We start from the raw sequence: 16,415 nt of genomic DNA, 5'->3' as shown, positions 1-16,415 counted from the left end.
TTGTCCTTCGGAAGCAGATTGTTGATTCAGTGTGGAGGGTCCTTAATGTTATCCACTTTGGTAACAGTAAATGAGTTCCAGTTGCTTTGATCTCATTCAACATCCTTAAAGCCTTTCATCATGTTGGCTGGTTATTACTAACGTTCTTGAATTTATGCATTTTGGAAAAAGGTTCATGAATGTTACTCATGACATTTACTCAGAGACATCATCTGTTGTGCAAATCAATGGTATGGACTCTCCCTCCTTCACTATCCATAGGGTTACAAGACAAGGCTGTCCATGGTCCCTGTTGTTATTTATTCTAGCAGTTGAAGTGTTGGCCAATGCTATTAGAGACAGCCCAGTGATTCAGAGAGTGAGGATGTGGGGGGGGGCAGGTTTATACCATTAGACTCTTTGCAGATGATGTTCTTCTGTTTTTCAGTAACCCATTGGATGCCATTGTGGAGTTTAAAAAGATATTGCGATGTTTTGGTGAAGTGTCTGGTTTGGAAGTTAACTCAAAATCAGCTCCATTGTGTGTACCTTTGGCAATGCAGCATGAAATAGCACAAAGTGCGGGATTAGCACTAATGCCTGATTATTTTACTTACCTTGGAGTGGTTCTAACTAAAGATTTTATGTAGCTCAAAAAGCTTAATTTCCATTCTTTTATCCAAGTTAAACAAGATTTAAACAGATGGAGGGGGTTACAGCTATCTTGGTTTGGTTATATTGCAGCAGCTAAAATGACTTTGCTTCCCAAATTCTTATATTTCTTTCAAACCCTCCCTATTTGGATTGAACTGAAGGAATTTAGAGGCTGGCAGAAGTTACTGGATGGTTTTATTCATGGAGGTAAACAGGTGAGAGTGAATAGTAACACTTGTTATAGGCATCAAGACACAGGAAATCCCTTTCTGCTGACATTCTTGTGGATTTGGCAAAGGTGGGTGAGATTAGTAGCACTGCTGGTCTCACCCATTCTCCCCTTTTTCGAACATCCACAATTCCAGGATCCAGCAAAATTTAAGCTGTCCAGCAGATGGAGAGGAAAAGGTTTATATAGACTTGTAGATTTCTTTGAATATGGGCACCCTCTCAGGTGGAACAAATAAAAGCAAAACTAGGAGATATTCAGACGAACAAGTTCCAGATTTTCCACATCATCATCATCATGAATCATCATCATCATCATCATCATCATGAATCATCATCATCATCATCATCATCATTATTATTATTTATACCCCACCCTTTTTCCAAAACTGCAACTCAGGGCGGCTTACAACTAAAAATGGGTACATATAATTTGGACATATAAAAATCTACATTTAAAATAGAATTAAACTCATTACAGCATTAACACAATTAAACATCACCTAAAAATACCTAAAACCAATTTAAGAATAATGTAATCAAACAGTAAAACAATACGGGATACCTCTAGAAGTCCTGTCCTAAACAACTTCTGCTCCAAAAGCCTGCTGGAATAAATAACATTCAACAGTTCTGTAAATTTATTTTTCATGCTAAGGGATCATTACGTAAATGAATGTTCTGTGAGAGTCTTTATGGTGGCTCATTTGGAGGTTTGAAAGGTGCAGTGCCAATTATATATAGAAGTCTTCTCTTGGGGACTATCGGTTCTACTGGAAATGTGAATACTGTGTTGGAGAGACCATTGCAGAGGAAGATTGGGCAGTAGTGTGGTAGGAGCCTCCTATCCTGATCATCTCAGCCAGAGCTTGATAGTCTTTGTTGAAAGTGCTTATATGATGGTACTTTACCCCTGTTAAACTCTGTAGAATAAATGGGACTGAATCAATGGTTGGAGGCTGTGTTGTCAGGTGGGATCATTTGTTCATATGTGGTGCAATTGCCAACTTGTAATGGCTTTTTGGAAGACAGTATTTCAAGAATTTTCCAATATTGGTAAGCAAATCCTACCCCAGACCCTCAACTAGCTCTTATTTCTATTTTTCCAGAAAACCTAAAGTGCTTGTCACATAAATAGTTGATTTTGTTTTTCCTTACCGCTGCAAAGCTTGAAATTGCTCACCATTGGAAACATAGCTCCCCTTTTACTATGGATGGGTGGTGAAATAAGGTTTGGAACTTGGCTCTGCTTGAGAAGCTCACCCAGCAAAGTAAACTTAGTCAGGGGGCTATGAAATCAGATAAGTTTGAAGAAATGTGGTGACCCTTTCTGACTTTTCTTAATGGTGATTGTTCCCAGTGACCTCCAACTTCTCAGCTGCAATTTTAGATTGGCCAAATTCATTATTAAAGGTTTCACCTTATTTCCTTGCTATGGGGCACAAGGTTGTGCTCTTTTGAATGTTCTTTAATGCCTAATTGTATATGCTTGTCTGCTGTATAGTTGTTATTACTATTGTTGGGGTTTTTGTTGACACTTACTTATGCTGCTGTCTTATTGTATCATCCATTTTTTTGTTTCTTTGTTAGAGTTGAATGTGTATTTTATTTGTATGTTATCAAAAATAAATAAAAAGATATTTTAAAAAATTCTCCAGCATTTTAGTGCAATTTTCTCCTAATAAACCAATTTTTGTAGGCAGTTTTGACTAATGTACACATTTTTGCCACCAATTTCTCACTATATAATGCATTTTTGTATGTTATTTTCACTCATATCTTTTTTTATGCACACATTTCCCCAGTATATGTATTTTGGTAAACATTGTTTGGTTGGCAAACCTCATTGAAAAATTTGGTCAAGTGTGAAATTTGAAGAATGGCTATGTTTGGTTCTTATATTGTTTCAGAAAGAGCAAATTTGATAGATTCAGCCTGAAATGCAAATTGAATCAAAATTCTTGCCCATTCCCAGAAGCAATCAATAATTGTGTATCAAGCACAAATAAGCAATGATTGCAAAATGAGATGGGTTAACCAAGGCCACACTTTACTGATTGCAGTATATCAGAGGCTGGCATAGCACAGGGCAAGAATCCATCATACTGGCTGATATCTTTCTCAGCATTCCTGCTGAGCCTCCAGGTAGAATTTGCCAGACTCCTAGGGTCCACCATGGCATGGCCAGTCCTTATGGGTCCTATTGGCAACATGGATATGTGGCAACCAGTTCCCACCCTGAGCGAGGACTGAAACTTTGGCATGCCATCTGTTGTAACAACATAACGTAGCTGGGAACCACACCTGAACAACACATAACCTGTATCCCCTTGCTATGAGGGAGGCATTTTAAGACAATGTTTGGTTTTTTGATGATTTTATTGTTTATTTTATGTGTGGCTTGCTTTTTATGTACATCACTTAGAAATGTAGATGATTAAGTGATATATAAATGTTTTAAATAAAAATTAAATTAAATTAGGTGAAAACCTTGCAGGTGTAGGTTTTTGTAATTCCTTGTTGGCCCTGTCAACCAGCAGCCAGCAACATCCACAGCAAAGGACCCTAACCGAGGGAGGGTGGGAGGAGAAGTTAGCAATGTCAATCCCGAAGTGATGGCCTGGGCTCTAATAAATAGCCCACATAGGGACCAGAGGTAGAAAGTCTTCCCTCTGGGCTGTGCCCTAAGCCCACTCACTCTGGATCCATCCCAGACTGCTGAATGGCACCTGCGTTAGGCCCACCTGGCATGTGTTGTAGCAGTGCTGTCCAATCAGTAGACTCGATCACTAAGTGCTGCACCTCATGGGCCCACCATTACATGGAGGAGGGTTGTAGCCACAGCTGTATGAGAACCACACTTGCAGACACTGGAGTATATAATTGTGCCCTTCCATGAACAGAAGGAGCCCTTCCAATCTCTTTTTATGTCTGTGTTTTCTTTGTGGGTGGGAGGTTTTTTTGTGGGGGTGTTATCAGTGTGGGTATGTAGGTTTTGTGTTTGATATTTTGTGCACATTTTGTATATAGGTGTGGATGTTTTCTCTGTGGAATGGGTGTTTTCTGTATGGAGTAGTTGTTTTCTTGGGATGGATGTTCCTAAGCTTTCTGTTTGGAGAGGTCATTTTTTGTCTGTCTGATATTTTGCATGTGCAGGTGGGAGAGTTTTCTTGTGTGTGTGTTTACTGTGTGGAATGGTGTTTGTGTGCATTTTCTGGATTTTTTTGTGGGTGTCTGAGTTTTGTGTGTTTTTAATATTTTGTGTGTTTTGTGTGTGATTGTAGATGATTTTTGTGTGGGATAGGGTTTTATATATAGGATGTGTGTTTTGTGTGTGTGTAGATTTTTCTGTGTGGGTTGGTGTGTTTTCATTGTTGGGCAAGTGTTTCATGCTTTCTCTGAGTGGGATGGGTATCTTGTGTGTGTGTGTTCTGTGTTGATGTGTGTGTTTATTAGTATTTTGTGGGTATGTTTATGCTTTATGTCTTTTTTTTGGTATTCTATGTGTGGGCATGTTTTTTGTATGTGTCCAGGTTGCTTGTTTTTTAGCCTTACCAATTAGCCTTTCTGTGAAATAGGTGTTCTGTTTGAAAAATGTGGGTTCAAATGAAAATGTATGTGTGTGTGTTGGGGCTCATACGCAACCTCTGCCTTATACTCATGTTCCTGGGCAAGTTGCTCCACTTTTTATCTCACAGTTTGCCTTCTCTGAACTGTGTGTTTTGTGACTGGACAAAACCACAACATCCACTTTCTGAACAGGCCTGCCTCCCATGGTAGTCATTTGTGATATTGTAAATGACACGTCCCCAATATTCCAAATGTATTCACTGACCCCAAATGGCTGTAGACTCCTGTTGTAAATCATACAATTATAAAATGTGAAAGAACATACATTGATTTTTGGCAAAGATTTGATACATTTAAAAACAACAATGATAGAATGTAATTCCTGCATACTAAAAGATCATGGAAAACATCTGATTCTTCTCAGGATATACTAACACTTTCCTTTTTAATCAGTACTTGTTTCTTAGTGTTTTTTAATGTGCAGAATGAGGAAAAATGGGGATATCAAGTAAAATGGTGATATGTAATTTTTTCCATTTATTGTTAGACATTTATTTTAGCTTCAAGGCTTATTATTTCCTGCAATACTCCTGGCAGGGGCACCCAAGGCAGAATGGTCAAAGCTGAGACACCAGACTAAAATGCATCCAAACTCGGAGGAAGGCAATGGTAAACCACTTCTGAATACCTCTTACCACGAAAAACCTATGAACAGAGTATCCAAAATGCAACACAAGATAGTGCTGGAAGATGAGACACCCAGGTCAGAAGGCACTCACCAAGCTACTGGGGAAATACGAGTAGCGCTGTGACTAATGACACAGCTGGGTCAAAGCTGAAAGGAAGCCCAGAGGCTGATGCACACAGAGGTAAAAGGAGAGTCCAGAGTTGTATGATGCACACAATAGGAACATGGAATTTGAGAAGCATGAACCAGGGAAAGTTTGAAATTGTCAAGCAAGAAATGGAACATATAAACATTACAATACTTGGAGTGAGTGGATTAAAATGGATGGGAATGGGACATTTTCAATCAGGGAACTACAAAATATTTTATGCAGGAAATGAGAAATCAAGAAGAAACGGGGTTGCTTTAATAGTGAGAAGTGATGTAGCAAAAACAATTAAGAGCTACAATGCAAGAGCTGAGCAAGTTATATCAATGAGATTTAACGGAAAACCTATTAACATAACCATCATCCAAGTCTATGCTCCAACATCAAATGCAGAAGAAGAAGAATTGGAGAGATTTTACGCAGAAGTACAGGAAGAAATTGATCACACACCAAAACAAGACGTGCTGATAATCATGGGGGACTGGAATGCAAAAGTAGGGAACAGAGAAGAACTAGAAATTGTGGGGAAATGGGGCTTAGGAGATAGAAATGAAGCAGAAGAAAGACTTACTGAATTCTGTGAAGCCAATAATTTGTTTCTTGCAAACACAATTTTTGAGCAACCGAAAAGACGACTGTACACGTGGACATCACCAAATGCTCAATATAGGAATCAAATTAATTATATAATTGGTAGCAGAAGATGGAGAAGTTCCATACTTTCTGCGAAAATAAGACCAGTAGCAGACTGCAGTACAGATCATGAACTGGTCATATTGAAAATCAGAGTAAAGCTAAAGAAGAACAAAGCAATCATAATGCCAAAATACAATCTAAATAACATCCCAGAAGAATATAAAGATCAAATAAGAAACAGGTTTGAGGCTTTAAACATAGTTGACAGAGAACCAGATGAACTATGGAGTGAAGTCAGAGACATGATCAGGGAAGAATCCAAAAAGATGACACCTCTAGTTAAAAAGAGACAAAGACCTCAATGGATGACTGAAGAAACTCTTAAAATTGTTAAAGAGAGAAGGAAAGTAAAAGTAAAAGGAGATAGAAACACGGTCGGAACCCTAAATGCAACAATACAGAGACTAGTATGTAGGGACAAAGAGAGCTATTACAATGGTTATTGTATAGAAATAGATGAGGACAACAAAAATGGAAGAACAAGAGCCCTATTCCAAAAGATTAGAGAAATGAAAGGGAAAATTAAACCAAGGGTAGGGATGTTGAATAATCAACAGGGGAACACACTGATTGACCGAGATGAAATAAAAGGAAGATGGAAGCAATACACCGAAGAACTCTATAAAAGAGATGCCAGAATGACAGATTCATTCACGGAAGAACTGTATGATGAAGAACCAGAAATTTTAGAATGTGAGGTGAAAGCTGCTCTTACAATACTTGGAAGAAACAACTCACCAGGAACAGATGGCATACCAAGAGTTGCTACAAGTTACTGAGACTGAATCTGTCCAAATTTTGACAAAAATTTGTCAACAAATTTGGAAAACTAAACAATGGTCCACAGACTGGAAGTGTTCAATATACATCCCAATTCCAAAGAAAGCAGATCCCAGAGAATGCAGTCACTATCAAACTATTGCCTTAATATCCCATGCAAGTAAAATAACACTCAAGATTCGACAACAAAGGCTCTTACCATATATGGAGCGAGAAATGCCAGACGTCCAAGCTGGATTTAGAAAGGGAAGAGGCACCAGATCATATAGCAAGCATATGTTGGATAATTGGAATAGAGAACGGAATTTCAGAAGGAAATCACCCTGTGCCTTATAGGTTACAGCAAAACCTTTGATGGTGTAGATCATGAAAAACTATGGAATACCTTAAAAGAAATGGGGGTGCCACAGCATCTGATTGTTCTGATGCTCAACCTATACTCTGGACAAGAGGCTATTGTAAGGACAGAATATGGAGAAACTGATTGGTTCCCAATTGGAAAGGGTGTGAGACAGGGGTGTATTTTATCACCCTACTTGTTTAATCTATACGCAGAACGTATCATACGGAAAGTGGGATTGGACCAAGATGAAGAAGGTGTGAAAATTGGAGAGAGAAATATCAATAATTTAAGATATGCATATGATACTATACTCTTAGCAGAAACCAGTAATGATTTGAAATGAATGCTGATAAAAGTTAAAGAGGAAAACACAAAAGCAGGACTATAGCTGAACATCAAGCAGACCAAAGTAATGACAACAGAAGATTTATGTAACTTTAAAGCTACCTACAAGGACATTGAACTTGTCATAGAGTATCAATACCTTGACAAAGTCATTAACCAAAATGGAGACAATAGTCAAGAAATCAGAAGAAGGCTACGACTGGGGAGGGCAGCTGTGAGAGAACTAGAAAAGGTCCTCAAATGCGAAGATGTATCACTGAACACTAAAGTCAGGATCATCCAGACCATGGTATTCCCAATCTCTATGTATGGATGTGAAAGTTTGACAGTGAAAAAAGCAAAAAGAGAAAAATCAGCTCATTTGAAATGTGGTGTTGGAGGAGAGCTTTGCACATACCATGGACTGTGAAAAAGACAAATAATTGGGTGTTAGAACAAATTAAACCAGAACTGTCACTAGAAGCTAAAATGATGAAATTGAGGTTATCCTTCTTTGGACACATAATGAGAAGACCTGATTCACTAGAAAAGACAATAATGCTGGGAAAAACAGAAGGAAGTAGAAAAAGAGGAAGGCCAAACAAGAGATGAATTGATTCCATAAAGGAAGCTGCAGACCTGAACGTACACTATCTTCACAGGGTGGTTCACGACAGATGCTACTGGAGGTTGCTAATTCATAGGGTCACCACAAGTAGTAATTGACTTGAAGGGATATAACAACAACAACAAAGTTTTCTATTAAAAATATAGAGCTATTTTCTGATTCAGTTAAATAGTGGCTGGATTTAATTAGGCTCACTCAATATCTACTTAATAATGCAAACTATCAACATTTCCTGAGTTTTGTTTTTTTTCACCCCATTTTTTATCTCTCTAGAGGTAAGCAGGGGTTTTTTGTTACTAGTTTTGTTCCAAATCTTAAGTTTTGATGTGGGTTTCCCCCTAAATTTACTTTCATAAACTTCCAACCACCCCTGCAGTTTCATTGCCCTTTATTTATACATCCTGTGGTCCTGTTTTACAGTGTAGTTATTCTGTTAATTGGATACTGTTTTTCACTTTCAGGCTGTGCCACCTTGTGTAAATACTGCTGCAGCTTATTCAACTGAACTGACAACAACTATGATTAATGCTCAGAGCAAGTTTTAGATGTAGCATGCTCATTTATTTATTTATTTATTGCACTTGTATACCGCCCCATAGCCGAAGCTCTCTGGGTGGTTTACAGCAATAAACACATATTTTAAAAACAATTTAAAACACAATTTTAAAATTTAAAACAATATAAAAACAATTTCAAACACATGCAAAAATGCCTGGGAGAAGAGGAAAGTCTTGACCTGGTGCTGAAAGGATAACAGTGTTGGCGCCAGGCGCACCTCATCTGATGCTCATCTGATGTTAGAGAAGATGATAGCACAGGAAGCATTACCATAAGAAACCTTGAAGCTAGAACCCATATGAAATTATCTGACTGAGTATTTTAGGCATCAGGCCAGCAAAAGAGGAGTTTAATTTTCACCTTCCTAAACTCTTGGGGTATAACTGATTAACAGGTGTATGAATATCTGTCATGGTGGTGTTTTGGAAAAAATGCCCTGCCCCTCTTAACCAGTGTCACTTAATATTTGATATATTCTATTACAATAAAGGGGGCAATCATTCTCCCTTACCATGCTGTTGTTGAATTTGAGGGTTTCATTTTCATGGGGTTCCATGAAAATGGATAGGGGAAATGAAATAATCCTTGTGCAGGGTATTAGGGATTCTAAAACCACTCTTGACAGTTTTCTGCTGCCAGCTAAATATATTTCTTTTCTGGCAAGCTTTTCGTTTATCTTGTGTTTAAGATTTCTTTTGTTTAGCCCTGACACTTTATAGTTTTAGTTTGTAATTGCTGCTTCTTGTGTTGGAAGTAAGGCACCAACGCTTGCCGCAAGTAATCTGAAAGTGTGTGGAGGGGGCAATAGACAGAAACGCTGCATATTCTTCCCTTACAGATTCCTTCTTTAGTAACTGCCTGTTGATACATAGATTATTTTTCTGAGGCTTTCCTCCTTATTGTTAGAGTTAGTGTTAACCTTGGAAATGGAAATGGACTACCTTCAAGTCGATCCCAACTTATGACTACCCTATAAATAGGGTTTTCATGGTAGGCAGTATTCAGAAGGGGTTTACCATTGCCTCCCTCTGAGGCTAGTCCTCCCCAGCTGGCTAGGGCCTGCTCAGCTTGCCACAGCTGCACAAGCCAGCCCCTTCCTTGTCTGCAATGGCCAGCTGGGGGGCAACTGGGCTCCTTGGGACTATGCAGCTTGCCCACAGCTGCACAGGTGGCAGGGCATGTAACCCCTGAGCCACTCACTGTGGGGTGATCTTTAGCTGGCCCTTGACACCCAGGAGACATGAGCAGGGATTTGAATTCACAGACTCTGGATTCTCAGCCAGGCTCTCCTCCCCAATGTGCTATACCAGCTGTTAGTGTTAACCTTATGACTCCATAAAGGCCACATGCATGTCTGCCCTCAGAATGGCTCTATTTCTCAGGAATAACAAACCTTAAGTTTCTTTAGTTTTTCAACCTCCAGTCTTAACAGACTATTCATTTCTGCACTTCACTGCTATATATACTGAACTACAATATCTTGTACTTTTTTGGATTTGTTTGCACCTTTGCAAAATGTGGGTTGGTTCTGTTAAGTAAGTTGCTTTGAGAATCTCCATTTTGAAGGTGGAAAACCAGGATGCAAGTCTTCTGATAAAGAAAATAACAACCATGAAGGAAAGCTGAGGTATTCATGCAGTTGCATAAATATGCATCTTGTGATGGATCTGGAAGAGCTATTATGGCTGTTTGTCCCCTCCCTTCCACTGTTTAGAACCAAGTCAAGATGTACTGCAGGAGTGTGTAGGTGGGTGAACAGTGGTGTGGGAGTGGCTGTTACTGCTTTGTAAGAAGCAGAAAAAGAGGAGCGGAAAAGAAAATGGAGGACAGGCCAAAGATAGGGGGAGAAAAAAATATGTCAGGAAGATTGTGGGGATGTTTAGGGTGTTTGTAGGAGGGAGTGGGGAGGGATGGACTGCCCTTAATTCCACCCACTTATGAATTTGGGCTCTTAGGTCCAAGAGCAGAGATCAAAATGGCTCTGAATTCTGGAGTAAGAGGAGCTGAGACCATTTGAGGGTTGTCATCTTGTGGAGAACACCCCACATATATTAAGGTAAATGTTTTAAAGATTGTACATCTTAAAATAGATGGTGCTTTTCACCGTCATCAAACAGCTGCTCAGAAATTTACTATGGAATCTGGCATGGATGCATCTATATATTTGGCTTGTGACAGATCAACTGCACTAATAATGATTACATACTCCATTACCCCATCCCAAGGCCATGATAATGTTGAGTAGGATAGGACTCACTGGGCCAATGGAATATGAATAAACATGTTTGTCTATAGGCAATGTGATACCAGTTGGTATCTGTATTGGATTTGAATTGATTTTATTTTTTGTGTTGTTGTTTTAAATTGTTTTTATATATAATTAATTGTTTTTACATATATACTGATATATTTTTATCATATTGTGAATCACTTTGGGATTCTCATAGGAAGTGGCTTATAAATGATACACACAACTCATCTGGAAACTATTTACAGTTTTCTGCAACAGAGAAAAGAGTATAAGCCTTTGCTTGACAAAGACTGAGATTGTACTCCCACTCACTGTATCTTGCCAGGCTCACTGATAGTAAAGGTAGTGGGCTTCTGGTGTGCCTTTCTTGAGGGGGCATGATGAAAACAGGCCCAGCAGCAACCTGCACAAAGCCTCCTTTAACTCTGCACACTCTAGAAAGCTACTATGCTATACAGACTCCAGGAGATATGCAAATACCAATTAGCAAGAAAACAGCTTGTTAAAATAACAGAAGAGAAAAGATGAGTATTGGCAGGTGACTGTCTCTGCAACCTGCACTTGATGGGGGCATGAAAGGTTTTGCAGTTTAGCACTTCTGATTAAATGTGCCAGAAAAATATTGCAGAGAAAGAAAAAGAGACATTTGGTGAGATGTGATCTTTTGCTGAAGCTGATGAGGCTGAGGATGATTGTATTCTTTTAGAAAGGTAATGCACAAAGCAATAGAGGATGTTACATTTAATGAAGATAAGATGCAGTGCACAGAAGTGGAGAGGGCATGAGGAATGTGTTGACTTCAAGGTGATTAGACTGAGCTGTAGCAAGAATTACCATGATAGATATCTCTGATTATTGCCTTTTCTTCTGAAAAAGTGTCACTGAGTGCAATGAAGGAAAAGAGAAGGACATCACCTCTTAGGGCCAAACTAGATAAAACAAGAGCCAGAAGGTGTAGCCCCACATCTCATTGTTAATGTCCACTAAAATGAAACGCTGTGAGGTGAGGCCATCACTCTCAGAATTTCACCACCCCTCTTCCAGCAGCAGCCAATGAAGTGGAGTGGGAAGCTCTGTATTAAGTCATGGTTAAGCTGAACTTGCAGATGGATTGGGAGGAAGTGGATCCAGTTTCCTGGGCTGGATGATAAGAGCAGGAAACAAACAGGTAGAGCCTGCATGTCCAATCCAATATCAGGAAGCCTGGAACAAAAGAAAAGGGCTGTTATAGACTGGTTCTTTCAGCGCCCTGGACAGATCAGGAAGCAATCAGTTTGTGGGATTCCTAGCCCCAAATGAGCCATTATATACCTCCTGAACCTTACACTAATCTCCCAGGCTCCACCTATTTCCTGAGTAGTGTTAAAGGGTAGTCATCTAGCCTGGAGCCTAGCATTCCAAAATATGAGTATTTATTGAACTGCTGCCCCGCCTGCAGTCTGGCTCTTCTCTCTTTGTGTCACAGTCCTAGATGGTTCGTGAGGTTGGCATCATGACAGTCTAAGACCAATTATTTCACATTATGCCCCTTTTCAACACATTGCCAGGAAGAAGGTGATATGAAATGAGATATATAGTTTGGAAACTATAGTATATGTAGTGTTAATATGACACAGCAGAAAATGGATTAACCTGAATTAACTTAGAAGCAGAAAAGCAAAATTCCTCTGTGGATACTAAAAGTGCCTGAGAAGGCCAAAATGCTTAGTTGCTGTTTGATGCTCAAAATGCTAGCTTACCAATGTAACAGGACACCTTCCAAGAAGATAGGGACTGAGCGAAGAATATGCTGTGCCTGGGGGAGTTAAGAACACAGTGAAAGAACGCTCAAGGTTAGAAAGCCAGCTCAATACAGAGACAATGAAATTCACTGAGAAAGTGTTGCTAACAAGATGGGAGGGGCTGTTTTAGGAGGACTTGGAAGCCATATATCAATGTAATCTGTGTAGCTATGCTTTCAGACTAGGATTCTGGCGTTAGTCGAATGCTTTGTCTCTCTTTTGCAAAAGATGTAGGTAATTAATCAATAAAGGTGTTGTTTTATATCTCTGGTTTCTCATCTGGTGATTATTGAAGCTTCCTCCAGATGTAAAGAGCCTTTTTGCGTAACAAAGGCATGAGGCTGCAATGTAGCAAAGTCTAACTTGGCTTTATATTTCATCATATTATATCCGAGTGTACAAATCCATGGAAGTATCTTCTCAGACAAGCAAACCATTCCTTATTTATTTGGCGTGTGTGTGTGTTGTGTGTGTGTCTGTATCATACAGTATCCTCATGTTCTATTTTGGAAAGTCTAACACTGTATATATGAGGTTTGTGTGAACAAAGTAGCTCTAGAAAAGATTAAGATTGTAAGACCCCCAAGCCAAACCCTGGATCTCATGCTTATATGTGTCTTAACAGCTGTTCCCTCCTTATCACAAAATTGGCACTTTCAGATATCCTGTAATTACTTCAACATAACTCTGCATGTAAGAAAACAAGAAGAAACGTTTGATTTGTGATGTCTGAAAGTGGCCCAGAGGCACTTGTTCTAATATATATGAAAATGTGTGTGCACGCATGCATGCACATATCTTTCTATAAATCTGTTTGTTGAATAATATGGAGGTTGGAGAGATATTACTCTATATGGTGGCTTTGCAGTACGCAGATCACAAAGTAATATCATGAAGTTCTATTTGTGCCAATGCATGGGTGGTTAATAATTCATAATTGATAATGGAGCATAAAGAGATAGACTGACCAATGGCAGTATGGATGTAGTATCAAAAACATGTTAGGAAAATCTTATAGGCTAATGAGATATGGAAGGAAGTAATAAAAATACAGGACATAAAAAATTACAACTGACTCTTACATCTCCTTTGGCTTCACACTAAGTTTAGTACTGACTTGTGAATAGCAAGTGATGCAAATCTTGATATTTTGAAAAAATCATGATTTGATAATATGCTATTGAAAATGCGATAATGATTGACTTCAGTGCTATAAGAAAGAAATATAATAATATAATTCATGTTTTCAGTATCTATGAATTTGAAGCTCTACGCAGGAGAGGTGAAGGAACTCTACAACCTATTTGGAATATTAACCCAAAATGAAAAAAATATATTTCTCCAGAAAATCAGAAAGGTCTTTGAGCTAAAAGGCACACAGTACTTATGAAACTGGAAACAAAGATAACATTGAGAGACCTTCAAATTAGAATTGGACAGGTGCAATGTACATAGGTATGTAAGGTATGTCTTAAATATTATTTAGAAACAAATTCTAAACCATTGGATTAATGACATCACACACTTTTAAGGATTCAAATCAATCCTAAAATGAATCCTGTTTTGTGTGGATAGTTGCTGGAGGTGTAATCAGGTGGATGATAAAATTTTAAACACATTTGGGGTATTGTAAACGTGTTCATGATTTCTGGAAATATATAAGCACATATGAGCACTATTATTGATTATGAAATGCTTTTTAAGACCTGGTATTTTAAGATTTAGTGGGAAGAGAACACAAATCCTTGACACTTAGTTCATTATCAGTGATTCAGATTCTACTGGCAATGTGTATTAGAAATGAAAAGTGTTACCAGCAATAGAAAAATGGATGCAAAAATTGTGGTGCATTGTAACTGTGATCAAACTGCCACCCCAACAAGTTTGGAAAAATGTGATCAGTTCTTCCACAATTCTCTTCTGGAGCAATGTTATCTCCATATTTTATTTCTGGAGTAAAGATAAACCAAAAGAAAAGTAGATATGGTTTCATCAATAAAAATTATACTGAAAACTGTTAGATTTTGTTAAGCCTAAATAAAAATAAGAATTAACAACCAAACAAAAGCAGGCATAATAAGAACACTAAAGAAAGTGTCATAGGCAGACAGTGCATTATCAGTTTTACCCCCGCTCTTAAATTACAACTGAGGTTTTTTCCACAGATCCAAATTTCTGACCCAGCTCTCTACGTATATTCAGCCAGACAAAAACTAGCAAGTCCCTTTCTGTGCAGGAGACAATGACTCACAATACAAGCTGCCATCAGTACTAGGAGGTCCCCATCAATTACCATGCCATAATGCAACCGGGGGGAAAATGTTCAAAAAATTTGCATTTGTCTTAGAATTTTTATAAATTTAAAATTATGGGTTGGATCGAAACTAATTTAATATATATTTTAATATATTTTTAAAACTTCATTTTTAATGTTTTTAAAGCTTTTAAAATGTTTTTAAAGATGTTTTGTTTTAATATGTTTTTTATGCTTCTTGTGTTTTAATATATTTTGAAGTCTGTTTTTATAATGTTTTAAAATGTTTTTAGTGCTTTTGTTTGCTGCCCTGGGCTCCTACTGGGAGGAAGGCCAGGATATAAATCAAATAAATTAATAAACTAATTTCACTTGGTCCCCACTGAAATCAGTTGGAACGTAATTCATAGTCAACTTCCCAAACAGATATCAATGTGACTTATTTAGGTAGGATCTAACTCATTATTTAGATGCTTAGCATATTACAAATATTATATAAACAAGATTTAATAATAAGAGAGGACAGATTATGAAAGATCGTTAATCAAAAGTAATATTGATTACTTTTAATAATCATATAATGTTGTGGCTGGTGAGAAAGTAATCTGTATGGTCAGCAGGTGATTTAAAATCGCGGAAGATATTCTCTCCCTAAATCCTGCATTCAGATCCAGACTTTGTTGTTCACTACACTGTAGAATTTTAATTTCATAAATCAATATAACAAAGACAGTTTTATAGCCTATGATGGCTTTGAGCACAAATGTAAATTTTACATCCTACAAAAGTAATTAATAATATGACCATAGGGAGGAATAGTCTACATGTTTATGCATTTACTTAAGCTTCCTTTACACTCAACAGCAGTAGATTATAAATTGTTCTTACAGAGCTCAGGCTAGGCTGATAAATTTCATGGATTTGTCATGGTGAAAATATTGAATTTCATGCTTTGTCCTAGATTAACAGAGAAACTGTATTAAAACTGTGCAGGCAGTTCATAGAACCCAAACAGAATTTCAAAAGGCATAGTTTATAAATACAGCAAAATCAAACATGCTCAAGATAAAAGGAAAGGAAAGTTAACAGCTGACCCATGGAAGGTGGCTGGAACAATGTACTTCTGGTGCTAGAACATAACTTTCTTTAACTAAAGGCTCCACTTAACACTGGTCAGTTTATGGTGTGTGGATGAATCAGCAGTCTAACCAAATCAGTTGCCATCATGTTTTTGTTCCTAGTTTCCCTGCTTTCTTTGCAGGGGAGGGAGGGGAAGGGATACTCTTTATACATCACTGTACGGAAACAGAAAACATCCATTTGTAATCAAATGTTCCATGGGAACATACAAACAGAGTGTGATAGCGATAGGCATTCCTGGTTGATCTCCAGTATCTGATAATCTGAGGCATATTGCCTCTCACTGTAGGCTTTCCATTTCTAGCTGCCGCAGCTAATAGTTGCTGATAGACCTATCTAACTCGATTACATCTAATCCTCTTTTAAAGCCATTTATGCCAGTGGCTATAAAAT

General features: G+C 38.1%; 1 long non-coding RNA gene across 1 annotated transcript; it reads right to left on the bottom strand.

Moving 5' to 3' along the window:
• Positions 1 to 11,639: 11,639 nt before the first annotated feature.
• On the bottom strand, positions 11,640 to 15,841 carry LOC133384336 (uncharacterized). Its single transcript, XR_009762511.1, has 3 exons — positions 15,771 to 15,841; positions 12,587 to 12,642; positions 11,640 to 12,050 (listed from the first exon to the last, which is right to left on the bottom strand). It is a non-coding gene; the product is annotated as an uncharacterized LOC133384336 (long non-coding RNA).
• Positions 15,842 to 16,415: the final 574 nt, after the last annotated feature.

This window comes from Rhineura floridana, chromosome 4 (assembly GCF_030035675.1).
Source record: "Rhineura floridana isolate rRhiFlo1 chromosome 4, rRhiFlo1.hap2, whole genome shotgun sequence".
NCBI lineage: Eukaryota > Metazoa > Chordata > Lepidosauria > Squamata > Rhineuridae > Rhineura > Rhineura floridana.
This window is presented reverse-complemented; position numbering and strand designations above follow the sequence as displayed.